Raw genomic sequence first — 13,063 nt, 5'->3', positions numbered from 1 at the left:
TTTAATGAAAGCTGTGTGGGTGACAGGAGGCTTTTGATTCATACGCTGTTATTAAAGGGAGACAACCAGGTAAGCAGGCAGCATGAGGTGGGGAGAAGAAGAGGAGCCGGACCCCGGAATTTGAGCCCTTCAGGTAGACTCAGAACCTTGAATCCCCCTCTTCCCCGTGCCCCCACCCCACACCACTTTCCACCTGCTCCCCTCTGAATAAAGCAGAAGCGGAAAGGAGCCAAGGACACATGCTGTGTGCCACCCCTCTTTCACATCCCTATTCCTCCTGTGATACCTCCTCCATTATTCATATTAAAAAACAAAGTGATGTAAAGATGAATAATAAATACAGTCAACACAAAAACAAAAGCTGGCGGACCAGTGCTGCCGGTGTGGTCACTCCATGGAAATTTCACGCATTTGGTCGTTTTAGAACAAGACCAATTAGATTTCACTTCCAACACTCTTTCTAGAGATTCCAGTTGAATTTACTTTATGCTTTAACGTCTTGAAAAGATAAAGCGTAGCTAACCTGACCCCAGAACATGTGTTGTAGAAGAAAAGTGATCCCTGAGTGGTTCGTCTTTGATGCTTCAAAGCTACAGTAGCTGTCTGAAATACATCAACAAAACTTACTGAAGGAGATCTTCACACTATGCAGCTGTAACAAAAAAAACATTCAGCTGAGGCCACGATACCGGCCAGAACCTTTTATGACAAAGATAGTGAGAATGATCACATAAAGGGTTGGATTGCTGCGCTATAACTGCATCGCATTACAGACAGTTTCCTGGAGTTTAGGGTCTTGTTGAAAGAGTTTATTGTAGTCAGATCCTGTGTTGCCTTTTCCCAAACACAGAGAGTGAAACAGGATCACACTTCGTAAGAAAAAATGTTTCAAAATGTAAGAATGAGGGGAAAAAGACGTTCAAGGGAAAAGTCTATCAGATTTCAGCCCACTGTTCCTCTTTAAAGGATGATTAGATAAGTGCCTTTATCTTCTAAATGTGTTTCCTAAAAATGCTTTTCTTTATTTCTCGCTCTCGAGTTGGCATGAATCAAAAACGTCCTTGATGTTTGCTCGGTGATTAACATTACAAAAATTCCCCATGCAGTGCTTCACAATTAATATGAGTCCGACACACTGGCTGTCTGACTGAATATCTAATACAAAAACAAAATGGGTGAGGATTGCATTTTGTTTTCAATGTTTTGCTCAACCGGAGCAATGCTGTCATGCCTGCTTTTTTTTTCTGAATGTCAGACAAAAAAAAAAAAAAAAAGAAAGAGAGATGGAGAGGGAGGGATCCTGGAAGATGGGGGAGGAAAAGGAGGAGAGATGGAGGAGCCGCTGACATGCACTTGTCTCCAATCTCTTCGAATCCATTGCACAATTCATCTGCTTTGTCTCTTCTGCCACGGCTGAGGACAATCAGACCAGACGCCCATTAGATTCTTCATACTGCCCCCCCTATGTATCCCCACCCTACCCACTCACACACACACACACACACACACACCCCGAACACATTTTTTTTAATGTGACATGCTGACTGAAGGAGAGCCAATGCAATTCACGAGTCTCCCCAAACGGGGAAATGTCAGGAAAAAGAACCCACATCAAAACCAGGTTGTCATGGAGATGCAGCAGAGTCCAGAAATTACAGAGATGCACATAGATGCTGCGATACAGTATAAACTGTCAGGCTTTTATGCACACCCCGATATGAGCATTTGCTTTGTGGATTTCATAGACAGACTATATATGAGCAAAACCAACTTGTGCATTTTGTAAATAAACATTTTTAATAATAGCAGGTTTCTAGACTTCAGGAACAACAGAAAAAAATTGTAGACACACACGCATACACACATTTATATATATATATATATATATATATATATATATATATATATATATATATATATATATATATATGTGTGTGTGTGTGTGTGTGTGTGTTTGTGTGTGTGTGTATGTGCAGGTGTGTGTGGGCGGTTGGGTTCACTCAAATTTTGTGAATGAATATTTATTTAACTTTATATATATTAAATAAATGTAATTTTAAATGACAAATTTATCAGAAATAAAATGTATTACATACCAATTACAAAATGCAAAAAAGGCGTGTGAGTATTTAAAAATTAACACTTATTTCCTATAGAAGAGGTAGATGGACATTTCTCAATTTAACATTATCTTAGCACGCATAAAAAAGGTCTTCTTAATGAAAATAAAGCAGAATAGAAGTCATTTACAGAGAAATCGACTCCAGTGCTTGGCAGAGATATCTAAATACTTCAGGGAAATTTGACAACTATGTCATGTGACCACAGTGTCCATCCACAGTAGCCATACCTCAGCCAATAGTGTTATCAGACACTGTTCCTGGAATCCTTGGCATTTCAACGATCTTTCCCCACAACAAAAATAAAAAAACGGGAGAAAAAGGGTTTTGGAAGTAAGAGGATAAAAAAAATGTGCTCCTTCACCCTTCTTCCTCTGAAGGATGCCAGCACTTAGCTTCTTCTTTTTGAACAGAACCAGACCGGCTCTTCCCATAGTGCAAGAGGACCCTCAATCCGAACAATTATATTCATACACCACCAGGCCTCGCTGGGGTCACTTTATTGAGGTTAGTCAGCTCTGCGCTAAATAAAAAAAAAAGAAGAAGAAATCCAGGGATATTAATGGTAAATGTGGCATGGTTACCGATTTAATACCCTTTCTCTGCCCTCCCTTTTTTCTTTGTTTGGCCAGAGGAGCTGAAGGCTTAGGGATAAAGGTACTGCTCAAATCATGAGACAGGGATAAAGCAAGGAAGAGATAGCGAGCTCTGACCCAACGACAGAGCAGTGGATAATTAAAACACCCAGGGCCCCAGAACTGCCCTCATCCATCTCTTCTTCCTTTTTCTAAGGTTTTTCTCCTTTGCTCGCACAGTCACCCTCTCCCTCCACCCAAGAAAACTCTCTCTCTTTCTCACTCACGCACACCTACAGGTAACAGAAAAAAAATCTAAGCCAAAGCATATCAAGAAGATGTAGACTTTCTAACAGGGAGATCCACCAATGAATGACCCTGTCAGGAAAACCCCTCCCACCGGCCCAGTATGATCTATTTATTTTTCATTTGTACATTTTTAAGCATCATAAATGATTCTCGTTTTTATCTGATTACTCCCAGACAGTCTGCCTCCACTGTCTCATAAAAAACATAAAGGATGGGAATAAACTGGCACACAAGCATATAGTCTGTTAAATTTACAAAATGCCACCGCTCCTTTTCTTCTAATGATATTCCAAGGGATGTTATTGTTTATCAAATGCAGTGAATAAATGATTTGGCTTTTCAACCACAGCTCTGCGTTTGATATTTTATACCCGGGATAACACTGATTTAAGATGTACCGGGAGGAAATTAACTATAATCCACATGAAACGCATGTGAGCCACAGTGAAGATCAGAAAGAAAAAAATATAAATATGCACACCACTGTGAAGAAAGAAGGAAAAAACAAAAGCCTTTGGATGTATGGACATCAGATATGTTTATAGCAACCAGGCAGAAGACAGGGGATATGAAGCAAAAGAGTGTATGTGTGTGTGCGCCTGTCTGTTTGTGTCAGGTGATCACAATGCTCCAACCTTGAATTCGCAGCTGCTAGCCATGCTGATGGGCAGGCCACACTGCCCTCTCTCGGCGGCTCCATAGCATTGCCGCTGAGAGCGCATTAAACAACAATTAGATCCCCAATTTTAATGTCATCCTCCATTTTCTATTACTTACCCAGCTTACCAGCCTTTGTGTTTTCTCTCTAACCAGTTCTTGTTACGACTTAATGACGCAGCCTCGCAAATATTTCCTTTGCTTTTATGTTGATTGGGTGCGAGTGACTGAATGTACTGGTTAACTCAAAGCCGGCTCCATGTGTCATATGTGTGGTCGCTGACGGAGCCTGAGAGTATCCTATGAACTGCCGGTGAATGAGGATGTGTGAAAGCGGGGAATATGGCCGAGGAACAGCGGGCTCAAAAGGGACCCCCACACGTCGCGGCAGGCTGAAGTCATTACCGGCGAGGCTTTGATTTCCACATGCAAAAACCTCAGGTTGAAGACCAATGTGTTGTTCCCCCGGAGCACAGCTTCTACTAAGTGTGTTCATGTGGTTTTCGGCTGTCTGGCTACGAGGAGCAGTTTCGGAAAGACAGAGGGCAAAGTGCTAGCACTGATGAATTTTGAATGTGTTGAAGATGATTTATTAGAGCACTTAAAAGGTCTGCAGGATGTCCTTCACACACAGCTCACCCCTTAATAGACCGCAGTGTGAACTGATACTGTTCCCACTAACCATGATACTGTTTACAAAGTCAGAGATTTGGCTTTGATATTCCAAAGTGTACTATCTGAAACACATCCGTAGTGTATTTTGTCTATAGCAAGGGTGCAGTCATTGCTCCTCTCTGCATATCTGTGGGTTTGTTAGGCTGCAGACAGAGCTGACAGGAAAGGAGTTAAAAGGCATGAGGGGGAAAAAAAAGATCACCTGCTGGCTACTGACCCACTTGGTCAAAGTCAAGCTTTGTCTGGCTAATTGTGCGGCTAACTGTATGTGCGGGGTAAGCAAAATAACTGGACGTTGTAACAGAGCTTAATGGGGAATATTTTGCATAGAGACATGACCGCTAATGGGGAAAAACATCTTCTTCCTCTTTCTTTCTAAGCAAAATGCCAAAAGTTACCAAACTATTACAGACTTTGGCAGAACAATATCTTTACAAAGCTTTTTGAAAATGAACACCAATGAGTGTCAAAGTGCTGAACACATTAAAATTGAACTGAATAATGATCTGGCAGAGAAACAAACCAGGCAGAAAGTAAAAAAAAAAAATTTAAAAGTATATTAGCATGTGGCCTAATTCAGGGAGGAGTTAAAACAAAAATTAAATCTAGAAAAGCAAATAGTATAGTAAAAACTGTTTAGTATAAGGTCGACATTTTATACTCTGTCAAAGGCATGAGAGCGAAATTGAGGTTTTTATCCAAGATTTTAATTCATTGCAGGTGTCAGCTTAATGAAAAGCATTCTGCAGTTTTGCAGCAGGCAACAGCAAAAAAGGTTTCACCTCTGAGTTTGTATCGTGTCTTCGGAAGCATCAAAAGCATCAGGTCTCCTTACATGAGGGTATGTAATTGTACATATGTGTATAGTTGTTTGGACAGATAAAAATGGGGCAAATTTATAAAAAAGACTTATAAAAAAAAACTGTTAGCAGGCTGGGAAAGAATAGTAAAATTAAAATGTTAAAAAAAGTGTTCTTGTTGAGATGTGACAGTCAAGAGTTGTGTGGCAGTATTGTGCACGTGTTGTAAGGTAACAACGACAGGCTGACTGAGCCAAAAAACCAAAGGCGTTACAGTAATGTAGACACAGTAAAAGCCTATTACTTTCTCAAGATTTTGTCTAGAAAGAACAGGATTTATTATCGACAGACCTCGCAACTGATAAAAAGCAGGATTCAGCCAGAACATTTACCAGACTGTCAGGTCGAAGGGGTGGATCCGTTTTCGAGGCCAAATTTGTGATGCACCCAGGGAGGAAATATCATTAGGTGAATGTCCCAGTCCATCTCCTGTCCGCTAAGCCCCGCAAACTAGATTTGTGTTGTAAATTTTGTCATCCGTACTCGCCCGCTGGAGTCCACGAAAAAACATCTGTGTGCAGGTCAAATTTTTCTTCCAAAGGGTGGCGCCAAACCCAGCCACTGAAAGAACATGGGAGTCGGATCACATGAAGAAGTACCAAAAAAAAATACGGTTGACGCTTCTTCGTTTTTAAAAAAAATTCAGTCAGATGAAATCTGCTGTTTCTCTGTTTGGATCATTTATCTCTCGGAGCCAACAAGAATAGAAGCGTGCACGGATATCCTGGTTAGAAATCACTACAGTTTTTCCACTCTTTTCTCCTGTTCTGCTGTATATGAACCAGCAATTTACTGTGCCGTCTGAGTCTGTAATAAAATCTGTATATAGGTGGACTGCTGTGGTTGGTTCAAGTGAGTACGAGTAGTGGTGAGTGCTTTTTGATGTCACTCAATGCCATTACGTTTACAGTATACAGAGAAGTAAGTTAGCGCCTTAAGGATATCCAAATTCATACATACAGCATAAGCGGTTCATGCGTAGTTCAGAAATATATTCTAATGAAAAATAAGAAGGAACAGGGAAATTCTACAAAAAATACCTTAATATATATATTTTTTTACATTATTCTTAGTGTCAGTGATGGATTTAGCGTGTTTGCTGAAATGTCTTGTGCTTACTGCCACCCAACACGATATGTGCACACCTGAATCCAGCGCAGGGTTAAAGTCAGCGACAACAGATCTAGCAGCTTTAGTCTCCAGAACAGCCAGCTTACACAGATAAGTAGGCCAGGCCGGATAAGCCTAGCTGAAGTATTCTATTACAGTGCCAATTACTCTTTAGTAAATAATATGGGCATGTAGAGGAAGCTACTGGCACAAAGTGGAATGTGTCCCAAAAAAAAAAAAAATCGGTTTATTTGTTTCCTAAAATAAAATCTTGAATTACAAACGCTGTATGGTGAAAAGAGTTGAGGGAAAAAAAATAGCTACATATTTAGTTGGAGATGCAGCAGCTCGTGGATATCAATCACAACAAGTGGTCAGGGCCAAAGCAGCCTGGATGGCTGTTCCATGGCGTGGCCTGAGCAGCCCCCTTACAGCCGACACACAGAAACCGGGACCTCTAATAGGGACAAATTGGCAATGTCTGTGCGGGCTGGTGCTGTGCGCTTGGAGCTGGGAATTGATAGTGATGCCTAATGATCCTCCTGGGCAGATCAATACCAATAATCCTCTTTCCCACCTATTCTGCTCATTGATGATGGAAAACCTGGAAGGGCGGGATAAAACCCCGGCCAATAGACGGGGCAAGGAGTTCGGGTCAAAGGGTGCTAACTTTTACTCCTGCAATCAATGTTTTACAGACACATTCAAAGCAGTGACATGTTCAAAATTTGCAGCATTGCCACAAACACAAGCTTTAAAATGAAAAGCTATGTGCACACCTGAGCATCTCTGCAATGGCTCTGAATACCATGAAAATTATAGGAATCAAATCAAAGTCACCTTATTCTCATGCACAGAGTGATCAATATTTATTTTTCCGTTCTGCGTTTATTAGTGTGCTCAATTTCATAAGCCATGAGGGCCTAGCTTATATCAGTTATTTGCAAAGCACGGGAACCACAGGCTCCAAACGGCTGCATTGAGATGTGATTTGTAACAAAGCAAATCTGTTCAGTAATAAAATTACACCACAGCACCAACAAAAAGAATATGCAATGGCATATTATTCATGTTTTTCTGAAATATTGGAAAATCGTTTGTTTACAAACGCAAATTCAATATGTTGCTACTGTTTAACAATCAGATACTCTGTTTTAATTCAGAAAATGCAGCTTTGGTTATATTCACCACCACACACTGCAGATTAAAACAGAGCTTTATTCTCATTTATGCTTTCTGCAGTTCGAAAAATGCGTTTCACGTTTGTTCTACAAAGAACAACAATGAATAGGGAAGAACTAAAAAATAAAAAGCGGAATATTTCTTTGACCGAAAGCAAAAGGAGAAACGAACTGGGAAGCCTGGGATATGTCCAGCAATACCAGGGTGAGGCGAAGCATACAGTCCCAGCGGACCTCCATGTACGTGTGTGTCAGGGTGTGTGCGTTTGTGTGTGTGTGTGTGTTGGTGCAAGCTCTGCAGTCATAAAGCCTCACATCATCCCGGTGCACCCCGTGGTCGGCAACTGATTACTCCCACCAAACACATCCATACACTTTATCCCAGCTGTCACAGTGCATACTCATTACCCTCTGCACCAGCCAGCTGACTCCACGCGGCCACGCCCGCCTGGACATGGCTCCGGGGCCGTGCAGGGGAGTGTATCTATGCATAAAGTATCAAAGTAGTTCCGAACGTTGCTTATTGTTGACTCCAAATCAGCACTTGATATTGCAATGTGTGTATAAATTAAAGCATCCTATGAGCAGAAAATATTTTTGCCTATACTATTCACGATCACGTCAAATTATTATTATTTTTTACATATATTTATTTAGTATGAATTAACCTGGACTACTGGTGCAATAGTAAAACCATGAGGGGAAAAAAGAAAGAAAAATATAACTGAATGGATTTTTTTTATTATCAATAGTAGCAAAATAACTATGTTACAGGGATAAAAAAAAATATATATATATATATATATATATATATATATATATATATATATATATATATATATATATATATATATATATAAAACAGATCCCTTTGGATGTCTTTTTCATGTGTGTTTGTTTATGTGTGTTTGTTTATGATGTCAAACGGGACTAAATCTTTTGGACTAAAAATGTTTCTTCACATTGACCCAAGTTAGGGTTGCACAATCTGTGAAACTCATAATGTTGATTTTTTTTTTTCAGCTGGATTCCCAGGTATTACTTTGATATTAGTGTCAGTGATTTTAATGTGTAGGCACCTACTGCAATGAGACTCCATCCAACAGACTGAACATGTTAGCATGCTAAGAGTGGACTTATAACACACATTAGAAAATAAATTCCAACCAATCTATGGCAATATTAATATTAAACACCCTGGCATTGCAATGCAAATATAATATTTTAAAATATTGTGATGCATTAACCTAAGTATTGGAATTTAAATGATTTTTGGAGACATTAAAAAAAAAAAAAAACACGGCAGCGGTGCATCCATACACCTTTTATGGCTGTTAAGCATATTGATTTCAATTCCAGATATTGAAGTAAATGTCAAAAAGGTATAGCTATATCACATTTTTGTTGTTCGATAAAGACTAAAACTTTAAATCAATGGAGTTAACAGAGAGGAGAGAATCTAAGTGGAGAGAATAATGATGCAACCTTTAGACCTGAGCTCCCACCTCCAAAAATACTGAAATACTGGCGAGGACAATTATGCTTTAAAAGGGCAAGTTAATTCACTTGTAACAATTTTTTCTTTAGATTGTACCTTTCAGAGATAAAAACCAAATGTAAAGACAAACCATAAAAATTAAGACCTGATTAAAAAAAAATAATAATATTTTGATGATGCAGATGATCAAAGCACATATAAGATCACATTTTACAAAAATCTCAAGGGAAAAAAAAAACATTTGAATAAGTTTAAAAACTACAAACAGAAAAAACTAGGTAAAATAAAAAAAATTCACCTATTTAGCAGAATAAGAGTGACACAAGTGATAACGATGGCCAGACTCTGCTACAACTTTATGGGAAACAATTAAACAGGATTCCCATTTTACAGCTGAATATGAAAAATAGTGGATTTAAGGAGCACGCTGAAAAGATGAACAGCTTTTGTAGAGACGGTGACATTCAGGAGGCATGTGATCAGCGAAAACATGTAAACCAGATTAAGGTCACTACAAACACAAAAGCAGCGGTAATCAATTTAAGTAGAAAGTGTTATTTCAATCAACCCCCCCCCCACCCCTCCCCACCCCCAATAGTCCACTGTCCTTGCCTCCTTCTACAGCTAAGCACAGAGCTTAAACAGGAGTATTTAATTCATTACATCATTATGTCATCTCATACTAATCTGTGCAGTGGCCTCCACTGCTTTGACATGCAAATGGTTTAGAAAAACGTCCGGGGAGGTAAAAGGAGGGGAGGAGGGATGGGGGAAAGCGGCAATCATCACATCTTGTCATTGGGGTGAAAATATGCCCTTAAGCTGCTCTACCATTACCCCCTCCTCCCCCACCCCGTTCTCTTTCGTTCTCTTTAACACTTTATTTCTATCTGTTTTTCTCACTCTCTCCTTCTCTGACTCCGCCGTTTTGCCGTCTATATCTTTGTCAGTGAATGCTCTAAACAAAGCGGCGGCAAGATCACACCAAACACCGGCATCTGTTGAGGATCAGGCTCCCTGCGGAGAACACATAAACAGTAAAGCGTGTGGCACGCACTTGTGTCGAGCCTCCTCCCATTTATACATGCCCCTCATCTGCATATTTAGCAAAAAGGCCCCTCTGGCTTTCCCTTTATCAGCAAACCCCTCCCCACGGCCTCATCAGCACACGCCGGTTTGACTAAGGGAAAAGCAGGAGGGCTTGCAACGTGTGCCGGCTGGGAGCGCGCACACTCACATCCAGATGATACGCAAACACACACAAATGCACAAAATCAATTTCTGCACTCTCTGTATACAAATGTGCAATGCCAGAGTAAACAGAAATCAGAAGGGGAGTTAGTGAGATCTGGCTGATGCGAGCGCTGGCCATGCTCATCTAATTTCCACCCCTCCTTCCGTCCTTCCCTCTAAACCCCTCGTCCTCCTCCTCCCCCTCTCGTCTCTCTCTCCTCTCATCATCAGGTACCTGGTGACGAGCGGCCCGTGATAATCCACAGCCTCTAACCAATCAATCAGCAGCGTCATAATCAGCAGCGTAGAGAGGGAGAGAAAGAAAGAAGCCCATAACTTACCCGGGGTCGCCTCCAGTCTGCTCAGCAAGAGTAGAGGTCTGGTCAGAAGCTCTGGCTGCAGCTATGTGGACAACTTCACCAGAAATCTGAGAAACATTCTGAATCTATCTCTAACTTTACCCAAGAAAACCTAAATCTAAATTTAGATATATATTTTTTTTTCCTATATAATAAACATGAAACCAACATATAAAGCTCTCCCCCCTCCCTTTTCCTTTTTCAGTCTGATTCTCCCTCAACCTCTCTTCCTCCCTCACTCCCTTCCTGTCACTATCTCTCTCTGTGTTTCCCTCTCTCCTCCCTTAATGTCTGCCTGTTGCAACAGTGTGGACATATACACACTCTATACTGTGGAGATATATATCACGATGCTTGCATCTCAGTGAAGAGGACACCAAAAAGCTCGCTGGTGTGGTATCCTGCAGATTTTCTGGACCTCGTCTGTCCGTCTGTGTGCACGAGTTGAGCGAGGGGGGGCTACGGTGGGAGGGAGCAGAGAAGGAGGGTCAAAGCTAAATGTTCTACAAAGAACAGGGGGACAAAATTCAGGTTTTTCCCCCCCCCCTCTTAGAATCAAACACATATTCCCTCCCTCCTTGTTCTCTTTTATTCACCCTACCCAAGCCCATCATACCCCCTCCCTGGACCAAATTTCCGCTCATAGGCATTCCCTCTCCAGACATCAGCATCCTTTGAGGGGGTTAGCTGTCTCTAGGAAGAGGAAGACTTAACGCCGCCTAGCAGCCTTATACATTTTGCCTTGAGGGCGAGATAGCTGAAAAGCCATGTGCTATCATCATTTTTTAGGTGCGCCGGAAAAGCAAAGACAAGAAAAACATACTGGTTTTACACAGCTCCCCTAAAGATCTGATGCCGAATTTAGCATAGGATTACACAAAAAACCTCTCCTCTGAACCCCTGAGCAGAACCCCCTATTCCTACAAACTCTGTGATTCCCCTCCTCCCCCACACCGGAGAACAAGGTGTAGAAACTCTACACAACCCGCAGCTATGGCATATCGCCTAAGTTTAGTTCTATAACAACAGCTCTTCCGAAGAGGGGGGGGGGGGGGGGCAGAGAAAGAACGAAGCACTGCTGCAACGTTGTAACTGCTCAGGCAGCCTCTCCGCGGAGATATTCCTGAAAGAGCCCACATGCGCCGAGTATTTCTGGAACTCTGTCGTTGCGAGGGGCTGCGGCTGACTGTCGCGTTGTATGAGTTGTATCAGGGGGGGGGGCACTGGAGGGTCCGGGGCGAGGAGCAAACTTGTACACACGGACGGCCCGACTGGCCTCGAGCGCGCAGGAGCAGGGTGTGGGACGCGTACTGTAGCGTAATGCTATGAGGGAAAACAAAGCCCGAAAGAAAAATAATGATGCACTCCCATCACCTCCTCAACACCCCCCCCCCACCCCCAACTCCACTCTCAAGGACTCCCGGGGATGCATGTCTTGGTTATATTAGGGTAGTGGTGGAGGAGAGAGAGGGGAGGGTTAGTGTAAAATGGGAGGGAAGAGAGGGTCCGCCGGTGCCCCTAAGAGGCCTGTGCTGTGCTCGGTGTTGTTTTATTAATCTTCACACTTCTGTGGCTGCAGCCCACAAACCCCTTAACCATGAGTCTGCTGACCTCTCGACCTGCAGACCACCCATCCATCTCCTCCACTAGTCCGTTCTCTTAGCGCAAAGAAATACAAAAATATTCAACGACACCCATATGCAGGCAGCAAATCAACTCTGAGCCCCTTCACTTTAAAAATATGACAGATTAGGAACCCTGTTTAAAGCATAATTAATCTACGGGACTGCCTGCGGATAGATATTATGCATGCGTGTCACATAACCACATTTTGGAATACAGAAAATCACTTTGAAGTCGACATTTTTATTTAGGCTCCATATGAATTTTGTTCAGGCAGGACGGCCACTAAGTGGGCCTGAACTCACTATGGCCGTCTGGTTTGGGACCAACACAAGTTAAACTCAACCTGTACGGTAAAATCAGTTGAGAACCCATGGACGGTTTTGGCTGGGTTTCAAATGAGTTTTAGGAAAATTCTCATGTGCAACACCACCAAACATTACAAAGGTACAAAATGGCAAAGGGGCAACTGACATGCACATCAGCCAAACTACTTATTGATATACTTTTCAAGCAAACCTCTGCAGATTTATCTGCATTAGTCAACCCTCAAGTGAGGTCAAGTTGTTCACAGGTGGCTTTAATAGCATGTTTGCATTGGCACTTTCTCATTCAAGACAAAAAGCACCCCCCCCCCCTTGTTTCATTAAACCATGTGACTGGCCTACAGAGACATAATGCTCATATAAAACCCCAAAGAGAATAGTTTCGGTGAGCAGGGGAGCTAAAGTACACTCGTGCCCCTCGCTAGATGAGAAGCCTCCATGTTTTCCATGAGCAGACAGAGAGAATTTACGCAACATGGCAACACTGTGTTGTAATGCATCAACCCTACTGAGAGCAGCACTGTCACTACCACTCTT

The 13,063-nt window shown here is 41.9% G+C and overlaps 1 protein-coding gene across 3 annotated transcripts in view; it reads right to left on the bottom strand.

The window, feature by feature from the left end:
- zfhx3 (zinc finger homeobox 3) overlaps window positions 1-10,962 on the bottom strand; it is a 357,317-nt gene extending 346,355 nt beyond the window's left edge. For all 3 annotated transcript variants that reach the window (XM_036136359.1, XM_036136362.1, XM_036136360.1), the window contains exon 1: window positions 10,560-10,962. The gene's annotated coding sequence lies outside the window, so the exon portion shown is untranslated. The remainder of the gene's footprint in view (window positions 1-10,559) is intronic.
- Between the last annotated feature and the right edge of the window lie 2,101 nt (window positions 10,963-13,063).

This window comes from Fundulus heteroclitus, chromosome 4 (genome assembly GCF_011125445.2).
Source record: "Fundulus heteroclitus isolate FHET01 chromosome 4, MU-UCD_Fhet_4.1, whole genome shotgun sequence".
Lineage (NCBI taxonomy): Eukaryota > Metazoa > Chordata > Actinopteri > Cyprinodontiformes > Fundulidae > Fundulus > Fundulus heteroclitus.
This window is presented reverse-complemented; position numbering and strand designations above follow the sequence as displayed.